The sequence below is a fragment of the Salvelinus alpinus genome, chromosome 25 (assembly GCF_045679555.1).
Source record: "Salvelinus alpinus chromosome 25, SLU_Salpinus.1, whole genome shotgun sequence".
NCBI classification, from domain to species: domain Eukaryota; kingdom Metazoa; phylum Chordata; class Actinopteri; order Salmoniformes; family Salmonidae; genus Salvelinus; species Salvelinus alpinus.
In genome coordinates this window covers 17,662,328-17,673,583 of record NC_092110.1, presented here as the reverse complement: position 1 = coordinate 17,673,583, position 11,256 = coordinate 17,662,328, and the positions used below count along the sequence as shown (strand labels likewise).

Here is an 11,256-nt window from a genome sequence, read left to right as displayed (position 1 = left end):
TTAGGTTATTAAACTACAGTAACTGAAGTGGATTTACACCCGGTGACAGAATTACAGTAACAGAATTATCTCTTGGGTCCCTGATCTTTACTATACATAAATGCATAATTGTGGATATAAATATCATTCTCTTCATGGTGATGTATCCTATATAGGTACACAAAGGTAGAAATATGCAATATTGCATTTATGGGTATTATTCTACATACTGGCTATTAGTTTGAGGTCCGCCACCAAACTAGACCAAATTTGGTTGGTCCGGATCGGACCAAATCTGAACCAATCATAGATGTCTATGTTTCACAAGTTTGGACATCACAGTACAGCATATTAGAGTTCAGCACATCACAGTACATTATACTGTACTCTAGTGTGCTCTACTGTACTGAACTCTACTTTTCTTTACTGTACTGTGGTGTCCAAACATGTGAAACATAGACGTCTATGATTGGTTCAGATTTGGTCCATTCACCAATCATGGACGTCTATATTTGGGCCAAATCAAGGCCGGTTTGGACCAGCCCAAAAAACGTTGTCTGTGGACGTTGAAATCTAGGCCAGGGTCGACTGACCAAATTTCAAATACTTTTCAACGTCCATGGACATCCAGTGTCGGTGGGTGCGGATGCTGGTTACAGTAAATGGAAAGAGAGGGGGCTCATGAGTAGGAGTCGGTAAGACCCGGGAGATGTAACATTAACTGGAGAGAGGGAGGGTTGTCCACACTCTTTTCACACTCGCTTTGACCACGACAGAAAGAGAAAGAAAACAGTTATGAGCTGAACATAACAGTATGCCAGTGGAAGGGAGAACAGTAGCAGGTGACCAAACCATGGCTTGTGACTACTATGATTCCCCATTGTAACACATTTAATTACAGTAATTCCGTTACTGATTTTTCAGTTATTCTGTTACCAAGTTGGTAACAGAATTACACGTTTTAATCACTTAATTCATAAACAAAAATGGATATCAGAAAAACACTAACACATTTGTAGGTCTACCTTTACTTGTTACTTCTGTAAACTTTCCTTATCCTCCCTCCTCATGCGGTAGAGAAATTAGAAAATATCTTTAAAAAAACATTTCCTTGTGCATTGAAATTCCTTTACCAAAACCCAACATATCTTTAAATTCTAAGACTTTTTGTGGTAGCTGTTTCCTAAGACTCCTTTTCAATCTGTTTGACTAGAAATCAAAGCCATTACTTATGCCTAATTTTTAAGATGAAAAATGTATATATGCCTTCATTTCACAAAATGTAAAGGCTCTTAGCTTTCATTTGTCACCCAATTTTATATGTTCCTATGAACTTCCCATGTTTCTGCTCATGGGACCTTTTACATGGAAATTACCTGATAAACATTATTTATTTATCACGCATCCCACTGTAAAGTGAACCCTAGAGTTATTGACAAGACAAATAATGACCCCTAATATGAGGTCAAGCATTGCAACATAAGTCTTTAAAATGACTGACGGTTACTCGTTATGATGACTGATTACAGGCCTACAAGGGAAGTGGAGCACCTCAGACATTTCAGTGCAGCACAGAGGGAGCCTCCTCTAGCTAGTTCACATATCTCCTCTTGTAGTCAAGGCTAAGGGACCTCTGTCATAAAGATCTGTTGTGAAGACCTATGTCAAAATGCCGATCACTCTTAGAGAGCACTACAGGTCCACTACTGCATACTCTGATAACCCCAAACATCCCCTGCATTATTAGTCTGATGTATATTTAGCCCCCCTGATGTAATAATAGTGCACTTCCTATCCACCACTGCTGGAACCATGACTATATCAGATCCAATAACTCATAGGTTAATCCAGACTCATACTCTGGTTTGCTTTGACATTGACACCAGGGTTGTGGCTGGATCTCCAGGATATCCCCTATTAGAGGCCAAACTGAACCAGGCATCATCGTCAATATACCCAGCTCTGGCAGCTGTCCTGCAGGCTCGGGCTCAAATCCACTCTCCTCATGTCCTATTCCATTCACTGGTCCTACACTACATTCCACTGCAGTGTTCTCATCACAGTAGCACAGTGGGTCTCAGATAGCTTTCCTCTAAATTTATTCACTTCCTGGATTATGTTAGAATTTGACATTGTTCTTTCAAGTAATAGTACGTTATTTTATAGTGAGCTGATTGATTTGACTGAGCTATCCATATGTTTACCCCCCCCCACCCCCTTTCTCTTCTGTCTCTCTCTCATAATCTATTATCTCTCCAGAGGAGGCAAGGGCTAAAGGGGCCTCCTTCCCCTCATCTGTCTTCAATCTGATGAAGGCCATCATGGGCAGTGCCATCCTGGACCTGGCCTACGCAATGGCCAACACCGGTATAGTGGGCTTCTGGTGAGTAGAACAGATGGAAGCATATTTTAAAGTTAAAATATGGAGCTGCCCCCTAACTCCTTCGTTTTGTGCTCAGTACTCAGCTCTTTCTCTAGAAGCTCCACGCCTCTACACCTATCTCCTTTAGTAGCGAAAAGATAACTGTTGATTGTTCTAGACGTAGTAATTTGAGCTGCAGAGACCGAGTGGACAGGAGTCAGTATTCACATCAGTGTGTCACTTTGATGTGAATGTGGTGAATATTGACTCCTGTCCACTTGGTCTCTGCAGTTGCTGCTAGTGTCCAGTCTGGCAGCTTACTCTATACACCTCCTACTGATGCTGTGTGATCTAACAGGTGAGTTGGCATTCAGATCTCCACTCAAACATCAGTTGAATTTCATTAGGCTGCCGCTGTGTAATGTCCATTTAGCGCTTTAAAAAAAGTTGTAATGTTTTGTATTTTTTTTATTTGTTTCTTATTCACTCTATATATGAACAACAACATAGATGCACACAAACAGTGACTACATCTCACCTGCCCAGACCTGCATGCTCACCCCCCATCCCTAGTGCCTCCATTATTGTTTGCCACTTGGCCTTAAATTGTAACAATTTGTATTTCTCGGTCGCCCATGCTATTTCATTATTTCAATACTAAATCATTAGATGTTTTCATTGTGTTAATGATGGAGCTTTGATTTTCAAGTTTTTAGTATATGTATTTTCAAGATGATGATGAGAAGAGAATCGTCCAGACTATTGGGTATCTCACGACACCCCCATATGCCATGTCTTGAAATATGCAGACAGACGGATATTTGTTTTTTACATTGTAATACTTCTGTCACCCAACTTTCTAGCCCACATTTATTTGGAATTTATAGCATTCCTAGAATGCATGGATTATTGAGTCATTAGTTTTACATTTAGGACATGACTCTGCCGTTGTGCTGTAGAATTTGTGAGTTTTGTCTCTTGTATAATACCTTCTATACTTCAGTTTCGTTAGTTATGCTCCAATCAGTTATTCTTAAGTCTTGGTTCCAATCATTTATATTTTTTTTCTAAGAGATTGTCAGTTAGATATGTTCTCTGCAAGATTTTGTGTATCTTCCCTATCATATGAACATACTTTTCAGACTCAAATAAGATTCCCTCAAGGTTGCTTTGATGTCCAAAAGATTTCAAATCTACATTTCGTGATAAGTTGCATATATTTGAAACTATCTACATTGGTCAGTCCAAAATTACTTTTTAATTTTGTCATCCAGATAAATGTATTTCCTGTTACCAAGTCATTTACAGTTTCTATGCCTTTAGTCTTCCTTGTGGACCAATTTATTGTTGAATTGTGAAAAGCGATCCAAGGATTGTTCCATAGGGTTGTGTTTTTAGGACTGATATTGGTTCTTGTAGAATACGTTTCATTTTCTTCCATATTGTTATAGTGTTCTTAACTATGAAGTTAATGTTTTTATCTTGATCCTCTGAAAATAAACCTGTAAAAAGATTCTGGAGATGAGCATCTTCAGTATGTACCCATTGTTCCCATTTGGTGCATTTAACTATATGTAAAAGCCTTTGTTAGCGAGTTGATACAATTCCAAGTCTGGAAGGTTTAAACCCTCAGACTTAGGAAGATGTGAGATATGAGTTTTATTTGCCCATATAAAGTCTTATGACCGAGTATACTTTTTTTAAAGAATGTCTTCGGTAGGGTAATTGGTAATACCGAAAAGAAATACAAAAACTTTGTCAGCCATGCCATTCTACAGAGGTTTATTCTACTTGTAAGATTCATGGGAAGAATTTAATTTAATTAGATCTGCTTTCATATTGTTGAGTAATGGAATATTTATTTATGTTTGTTACTTATTAAGCATCCTAAGTTTTCAATATTTTGTGGTCCACTTAAAGGATTGCTGTAGATCGTCAGTTATTATTTTTCCTATTGCCATTATTTAGTTTTTTCCACCTTTATTTTATATCCTGAGATTTCTTTATTATTATGAAAATATTTTCATAAAATGTATTTCAGCTGGAAAGGTGAAAGCTTCCAAAGTTTTGAATAGAAAAGTCCATTCAAGATGGTTGAAAGTCTTTTCAGCATGAACAGCCATTTATTGATAAATCTGTCTTGTTTGTTTGCGTATTGTATTAAACTGAAACATGTTATTGTATTTGTTTGTAAGTGTTTATTTTTAATAAACCCTGTTTGATACAGTGCATTCGGAAAGTATTCAGACCACTTGACTTCTTACACATTTTGTTACGTTACAGCCTTATTCCAAAATTGGGTCCTCAGATCCTCAAAAGGTTCTACAGCTGCAACATCGAGAGCATCCTGACTAGTTGCATCACTGCCTGGTACGGCAATTGCTCTGCCTCCGACCGCAAGGCACTACAGAGGGTAGTGCGTCCGGCCCAGTACATCACTGGGGCAAAGCTGCCTGCCATCCAGGACCTCTACACCAGGCGGTGTCAGAGGAAGGCCCTAAAAATTGTCAAAGACCCCAGCCACCCCAGTCATAGACTGTTCTCTCTACTACCGCATGGCAAGCGGTACCGGAGTGCCAAGTCTAGGACAAAAAGACTTCTCAACAGTTTTTACCCCCAAGCCATAAGACTCCTGAACAGGTAATCAAATGGCTACCTCCCCCAACCCCTCTTTTACGCTGCTGCTACTCTCTGTATATCATATATGCATAGTCACTTTAACTATACATTCATGTACATACTACCTCAATTGGCCCGACCAACCGGTACCTGTATATAGCCTCGCTACTGTATATATATAGCCTCTCTACTGTTATTTTTCACTGTCTTTTTTACTGTTGTTTTTATTTCTTTACTTACCTATTGTTCACCTAATACCTTTTTTTTGCACTGTTCGTTAGAGCCTGTAAGTAAGCGTTTCACTGTAAGGTCTACACCTGTTGTATTCGGCGCACGTGACAAAAACATTGATTTTAAATTGATAAAATTATTTTTCCTTCCTTGATCTACACACATTACCCCAAAATGACAAAGCAAACAGGTTTATGGAAAGTTTTGCAATTTAAAAATATATATAATTACATAAGTATTCAGACCCTTTGCTATGAGACTTGAAATTGTGCTGAGGTGCATCGTGTTTCCATGGATCATCCTTGAGATGTTTCTACAACTTGATTGGAGTCCATCTGTGGTAAAGTCAATTGATTGGACATGATTTGGAAAGGCACACACCTGTCTATATAAGGTCCCACAGTTGACCGTGTATGTCAGAGCAAAAACCAAGCCATGAGGTCGAAGGGATTGTCCATAGAGCTCTGAGACAAGATTGTGTCGAGACACAGATCTTGGGGAGGGTACCAAAACATTTCTGCAGCATTGAAGGTCCCCAAGAACACAGTGGCCTAGATTCTTAAATGGATGAAGTTTGGAACCACCTAGACTCTTCCTAGAGCTGGCCGCACGGCCAAACTGAGCAATCGGGGGAGAAGGCCCTTGGTCAGGGAGGTGACCAAGAACCTGGTGGTTACTCTGACAGTGCTCCAGAGTTCCTCTGTGGAGATGAGAGAACCTTCCAGAAGGACAACCATCTCTGCAGCACTCCACCAATCACGCTTGGAGTTTGCCAAAAGGCACTGTGGCAAAGAAGGGGGCTGAGTGATAAATGGCAGATATGTGAGGGCAGAACTAATAAACGGGCTCTGCCCTCACACTAAAATGGCAACCCCGACCAGAACTACAGATCACAAAATGGCAGACCGCCAAAACTACAATTCCCAAAAGCAAGGGGAACACTCAGATAAGGGGTCAAGACATACCTGGAAGATATTGCCATGTGTGACCTGGACTGTTTGGACTTACCTGTTGGCGTTTGGACCTGGACCTACCGAGAACCCGATTCGTGTACTGAACCCTGCTATCCTTGACCCATTCTTGCGGCCTGGGTGGACCAGGACGGAGAAACTAACACAGAGGTACTGTCCTGTTCGAAAGAACTCTGTCTGGTGTGATTTTGGTGACGGTCTCCCTCTTAATTTGTGACAAACTTTCCTAACCTTGAAGAGGTTTGTCACACATGGTGGAGAATGCGGTCAAAGTGTGGTCTGAAGTGGATAAAAGGGACTAACCGTACCGCTGGTTAGGTAGGGGGAAGAAAAAAAAATGTTAAGTTGGCACTCCAAAGCTGAGTCAGGTTTTTTTGTGGCTTTGTTTGGTTTGTACTTTTTGCTCAGGGAAAATGAGTATGGAGGGAGTCATACAGGCCCTGTTACAAGCAGCGGCAGCCCAACGAGGCAACTAGAGCTCAACAAATAGCTCATCAGGATGCAATGCGAATGTATCAGGACACATTACAGGTCCAGCACCGCACCAACAAGCTGCTCATCGAGGAGCAAGAGAGAAACACCCGGGAGATAAGAGAAGGTCTAAAGAGGCTAGCGGCCAAAATTGGGGCTCAGTTACCAGCTGTAAATACCCAGAGGCGGGCCAATCATTTTCTTTCAAAAATGACAAGGCAGGACGATGTGGAAGCATACGTCACCACCTTTGAAAGGACAGCAGAGAGGGAGAAGTGGCCGAAACAAGAATGGGCAGGGCTTCAAAAAGCGTATTTCGACCTGGAGTTGAAAGATGCACAGGATTACGATAAAAGGAGAGATTCTGACTAGACTGGGTGTGACCGATACCCTGAGGGCACATCGCTTCTACCAGTGGGCCTACAGACCTGCCCCCCCCCCCCCCCCCCATTCTCCTAGCCTGGGCGAACCAGCGTACAGGGTGAGACTGTTCCAGCATTGGGAGGGGGAAGAGAGCAGCGTGGGGCCGTGAGGAAAGAATCAGACTGGGGGCGAGACACTACGGGAAAAAGCCGGAAACTGGGACTGGGACCCTGTTGTCTGTTACAATTGTAATTGATCGGGACATATTGTAGCATACTGCCCTATTAAAGAAGAGCCAATGCAATGTAACCTCGGTGAAAAAGAAGGAACTTATATATTGTATGCATGTCCTGTGGTAACCACTGTACTTGAAAGACCAAGAAACGAACACATGTGCATGGTGAAGGTTGAAGGGAAAGAGGTTGCAGCCCTGCTTGATTCCGGCAGTATTTTAACTTTGGTCGTTGCAAACCTAGTGCCGACTCATAAACTGGATATATGTCAGGATGTCAGTGTTATGTGCATTCATGGGAATACCCGCCCGTACCCCACAGCCTTAATGAGCATACAAACCGAGGACGGGCTGCTGGATTATGAGGTCGGCGTGGTCCCAAAATTGCTATATGATGTAATACTGGGTAGATACTTTCCTAACTTTGCGAAGCTAGGCCAAAAGAACGGCATATTTGAGAAGCCAACACCTCTGGTCAAGCAGGAAGTAGCATGTAGCCCTCAACCAAAGCTAAGAAAAGAGAACGTCTCCCAGGGGCCAACCTCACAGGTGCTAGTAGGGGAGGATGAGGAAGAGGCAGACCTCGTCAATAACAAGCAGCCCGGTACTAGTGGGGCCGGGGTCGATCTGGATCCAGAGGACGACTGTTTAGAACCAACAGACCTGGCAGGGTCCCTGACTAATTTCGGGACAGCCCAAACCCAGGATCCAACCCTGCAGCAAGCCAGAGCAGATGTGCAGGTCGTAGATGGTACCCCCATAAATGATGCCTAATAGTTTCCCCCACTTCATCATGAAAAAGGGTTTGGTGTACAGAGTCTCAAAAATAGGGGTTGATGTAGTGGAACAGTTGTTGGTCCCCACCCGGTACCAGAGGACAGTACTGGGCATATTCTGGGTGGACACCTCGGTATCGATAAAACCCAAGACTGGATTGTAAGGAGGTTTTACTGGCCAGGAATTCAGGCTGAGGTGGCTCGACATTGAGGAGAGTGCCCTGAGTGCCAGTTAACAGCTCCCCGACCAGCTTTTAGAAGCCCGTTCGTGCCACTCCCCATAATCAAAACGCCATTTGAGAGGATATCGATGGACATAGTGGGCCCACTACCCAAATCCATCTTTGAGTGGCCCAGACTTGAACCCAATCGAACATCTTTGGAGAGACCTTGAAATATTTGGCAAGCGACGCTCCCCATCCAACCTGACAGAGCTTGAGAGGATCTGCAGAAAGAATGGGAGAAATTCCCCAAATACAGGTGTGCCAAGCTTCTAGCGTCATACCCAAGAAGATTTGAGGCTATACTCGCTGCCATAGGTGCTTCAACAAAGCACTGAGTAAAGGGTCTGAATACTTATGTAAATGTAGTCTTTTTTTTTATTACAAACATTTCTAAAAACCTGTTTTGCTTTGTCATTATGGGGTATTGTATGTGGATTGATGAGGAAAAAAATAACAATTTAATCAATTTTAGAATAAGGCTGTAACGTACCAGAATGTGGAAAAAGTCAAGGGGTCTGAATACTTTCCGAATGCACTGTATGTATCAAGTTTGGTAGAACTTTTGCCATTATATTGCTTATAAGCCTTGTTATTTTATTGTCACAATTTATTAAACTTCTATAATCAGCAGGGGACTCTACAGATGTTCGTGGTTTAATATAACTTAAATAACTGTTTAAAACATGTAATTAGGAAGTTTCTAAATTTGATTTAACTTTTGCAGAGTATGAGATTATCATTCCCCTAATGTACGCCTTAAAGGCATCCCAAATTATATTGGGGGTCTGCTTTTCTCTGTCATCTATGTCTACATTTGTAATTTATTATTTAGTCCATGTATTTGAATACATTTCGGGTCCAGAAGATGCACTCTGTTCATTCTCCAAATTCTGTAACTAAGAGTATTTTCTATTGGTGTAATTAAGCATGATACCAGAGAATGATCCGATATCACTATGTCATGAATGTTTTAAACCAGTAAATTGTTGAGTGTATTTTTGGAAATAGAAATGTAGTTGATTCTTGAATAGCTTTTCTTAGAAAAAAGGAGTAGTCTTTTGTAGTTGGGAATAGTGATCTCCAGGTGTCCTGTAAGTTATTTGTAAGAATTCCATTTTTCAGCCTCTTTAGAGGCGTCTGTCAATCTTATTGATTTGTATAATTTATTTTTATGTCACCTGCTAAAATAATAGTTCCTGTCTGGATTTGATCTAATACAGCTTGAATTTTGTCTAAAACTGTGGGATATACAATGAAATCAATGTGTATTTTTCACCATGTAAGGTACAATTCAACATAAGAAAACGACCTTCTTGGTCCATGTTCTGGGATTCAAAGTATCATCATTTTCAACTTGTGTTTTAGGAATATAATTACTTTTTACATTATAATCTACAGGATTCTACTTAATCAGGTAAGAAAGAGACCTAAAACATGCTATGATTTATTGATTCTGATAATATTAGTGAAAATCTGTTAGTATGCCTAGTACAGTACTACACAGAACACTGTTTTGGAATCTATTTAGAATCTACGTAGGAAATAATCTATCATACAAGTAACCCCCTTTCAATTATGTTTATTCATGTTGGAGTCGAAATTCACATCCAAAACTTTGGAGGGAAGGTCAGCTTTGCTTCTTTGCTCGTACATTTGTTCTCAATGTTGCATCCTTGGATGTAGTTCCATTGTCACATTTTGAAATGAAGTAGCACCATTAAACAGTAACATGTCTCAGATCACTGTGAGGTGGATGTGGGTGGCTCCGTTTACAGTCTCAGTGATGTCACAGCCTCTGAGTATCAGATGGGTCTCGGGCGGGGAGTGGGAGGGGCTAAGCATGGGCACATTTCCTGTAACTGCTTGTTTGACTAGTGTTTACTGCAGTCAAACTGGGACTCCTGCTGTAAAACAAGGTGCCCTGCACCACTACCGCTTCCCTGTGTAGCCATTGGCCTGAGTACCTGATAACCTTTAACGCCAAGCCACTGTCCCCTCTGGCTCTTTCCATATGGGGCTGGAACACACTAATTGGTCTGATGGTGACCCTCCCAGTCCCACCTTTCACAATGATGAGACCTAATGGGAGTACCCCTCCTATCTCCCTCCCTTCCTCCCTCAGCCCTACTTCTCACACAGATGGGAGCCGAGATGATCTCTCTTGCTCAGTCATTAGCAGGAGGGCTGAGTGGATTATTATTGCCTTGCCCTGTGGAATGTTTGTGGTTGTCCCAGCATGGAGCAGTGTGTGAGGGCCCCGGCCCCACTAGTACCTTGCCCTGTGTCTGTCCACACGCTTGGCCCCCTTTTTATAAGGGGTGCTTTTAGCCCCACTGGGTAAACACTTATCTACCCTGCCAAAGGCTGATGGGCCAATTTACCTTAATTACTGCATGGCTTAGGGCTCTCACAGACCCCCGCCCCCTCTCTTGATGAGATGAAAGTGCCTCTGGGTTGTGTTAAATACACCCTCCCACTGTGTCCACAGGGTACACGCATAAACAATATACAGTACACAAATTCTCCTTTTTTGTTGATAATGTCCTTATTTCAACAACTTTTGATTTTATTGATTTTTATCTTATTTTTATGCTCAAGGCCTTATGTTTTGAGATGTATTTTCCCCATTACCAATGTGTCTGCATTGTGGTGCTTATGGAATATGTTGTACACTTACAGGAAAAGACTGCATAACTCAAAGGCTGCTTTTACACAGGCAGCCCAATTCTGATATTTTTCCACTAATTGATCTTTTGACCAGTCAGATCAGCGCGTTTGCCCTTAATTTGACAAAATATCAGAATTGGGCTGCCTGTGTAAAAGTGATTCCATCATGTTTCATCATGTGGCCCATGGCAAAGTATGTATGGACATGTGAATCTATTTTATGCATGATCTAAAAGTAGGCTCAGGTCAGGGCCTGTATCCACAAAGCGTCTGAGTAGAAAATTGGTCTTGCGTGCTGAGAATATTTTACTTATGCTCTTATGGGTACAAATAAAAGCTATGCATGGAGCCTCTTTTAGTC

The 11,256-nt window shown here is 41.6% G+C and overlaps 1 long non-coding RNA gene across 4 annotated transcripts in view; it reads left to right on the top strand.

Annotated features, from left to right (window-relative positions):
* LOC139553507 (uncharacterized) overlaps nucleotides 1-11,256 on the top strand; it is a 30,890-nt gene that overhangs the window by 1,968 nt on the left and 17,666 nt on the right. For 2 of the 4 annotated variants that reach the window (XR_011670665.1, XR_011670666.1), the window contains exon 2: nucleotides 2,239-2,362. This is a non-coding gene — a long non-coding RNA (uncharacterized lncRNA). Of the gene's footprint in view, nucleotides 1-2,238; nucleotides 2,363-2,632; nucleotides 4,584-4,624; nucleotides 9,560-11,256 lie in introns of those variants that run through there. The other 2 variants (XR_011670667.1, XR_011670668.1) reach the window with 2 other exon arrangements.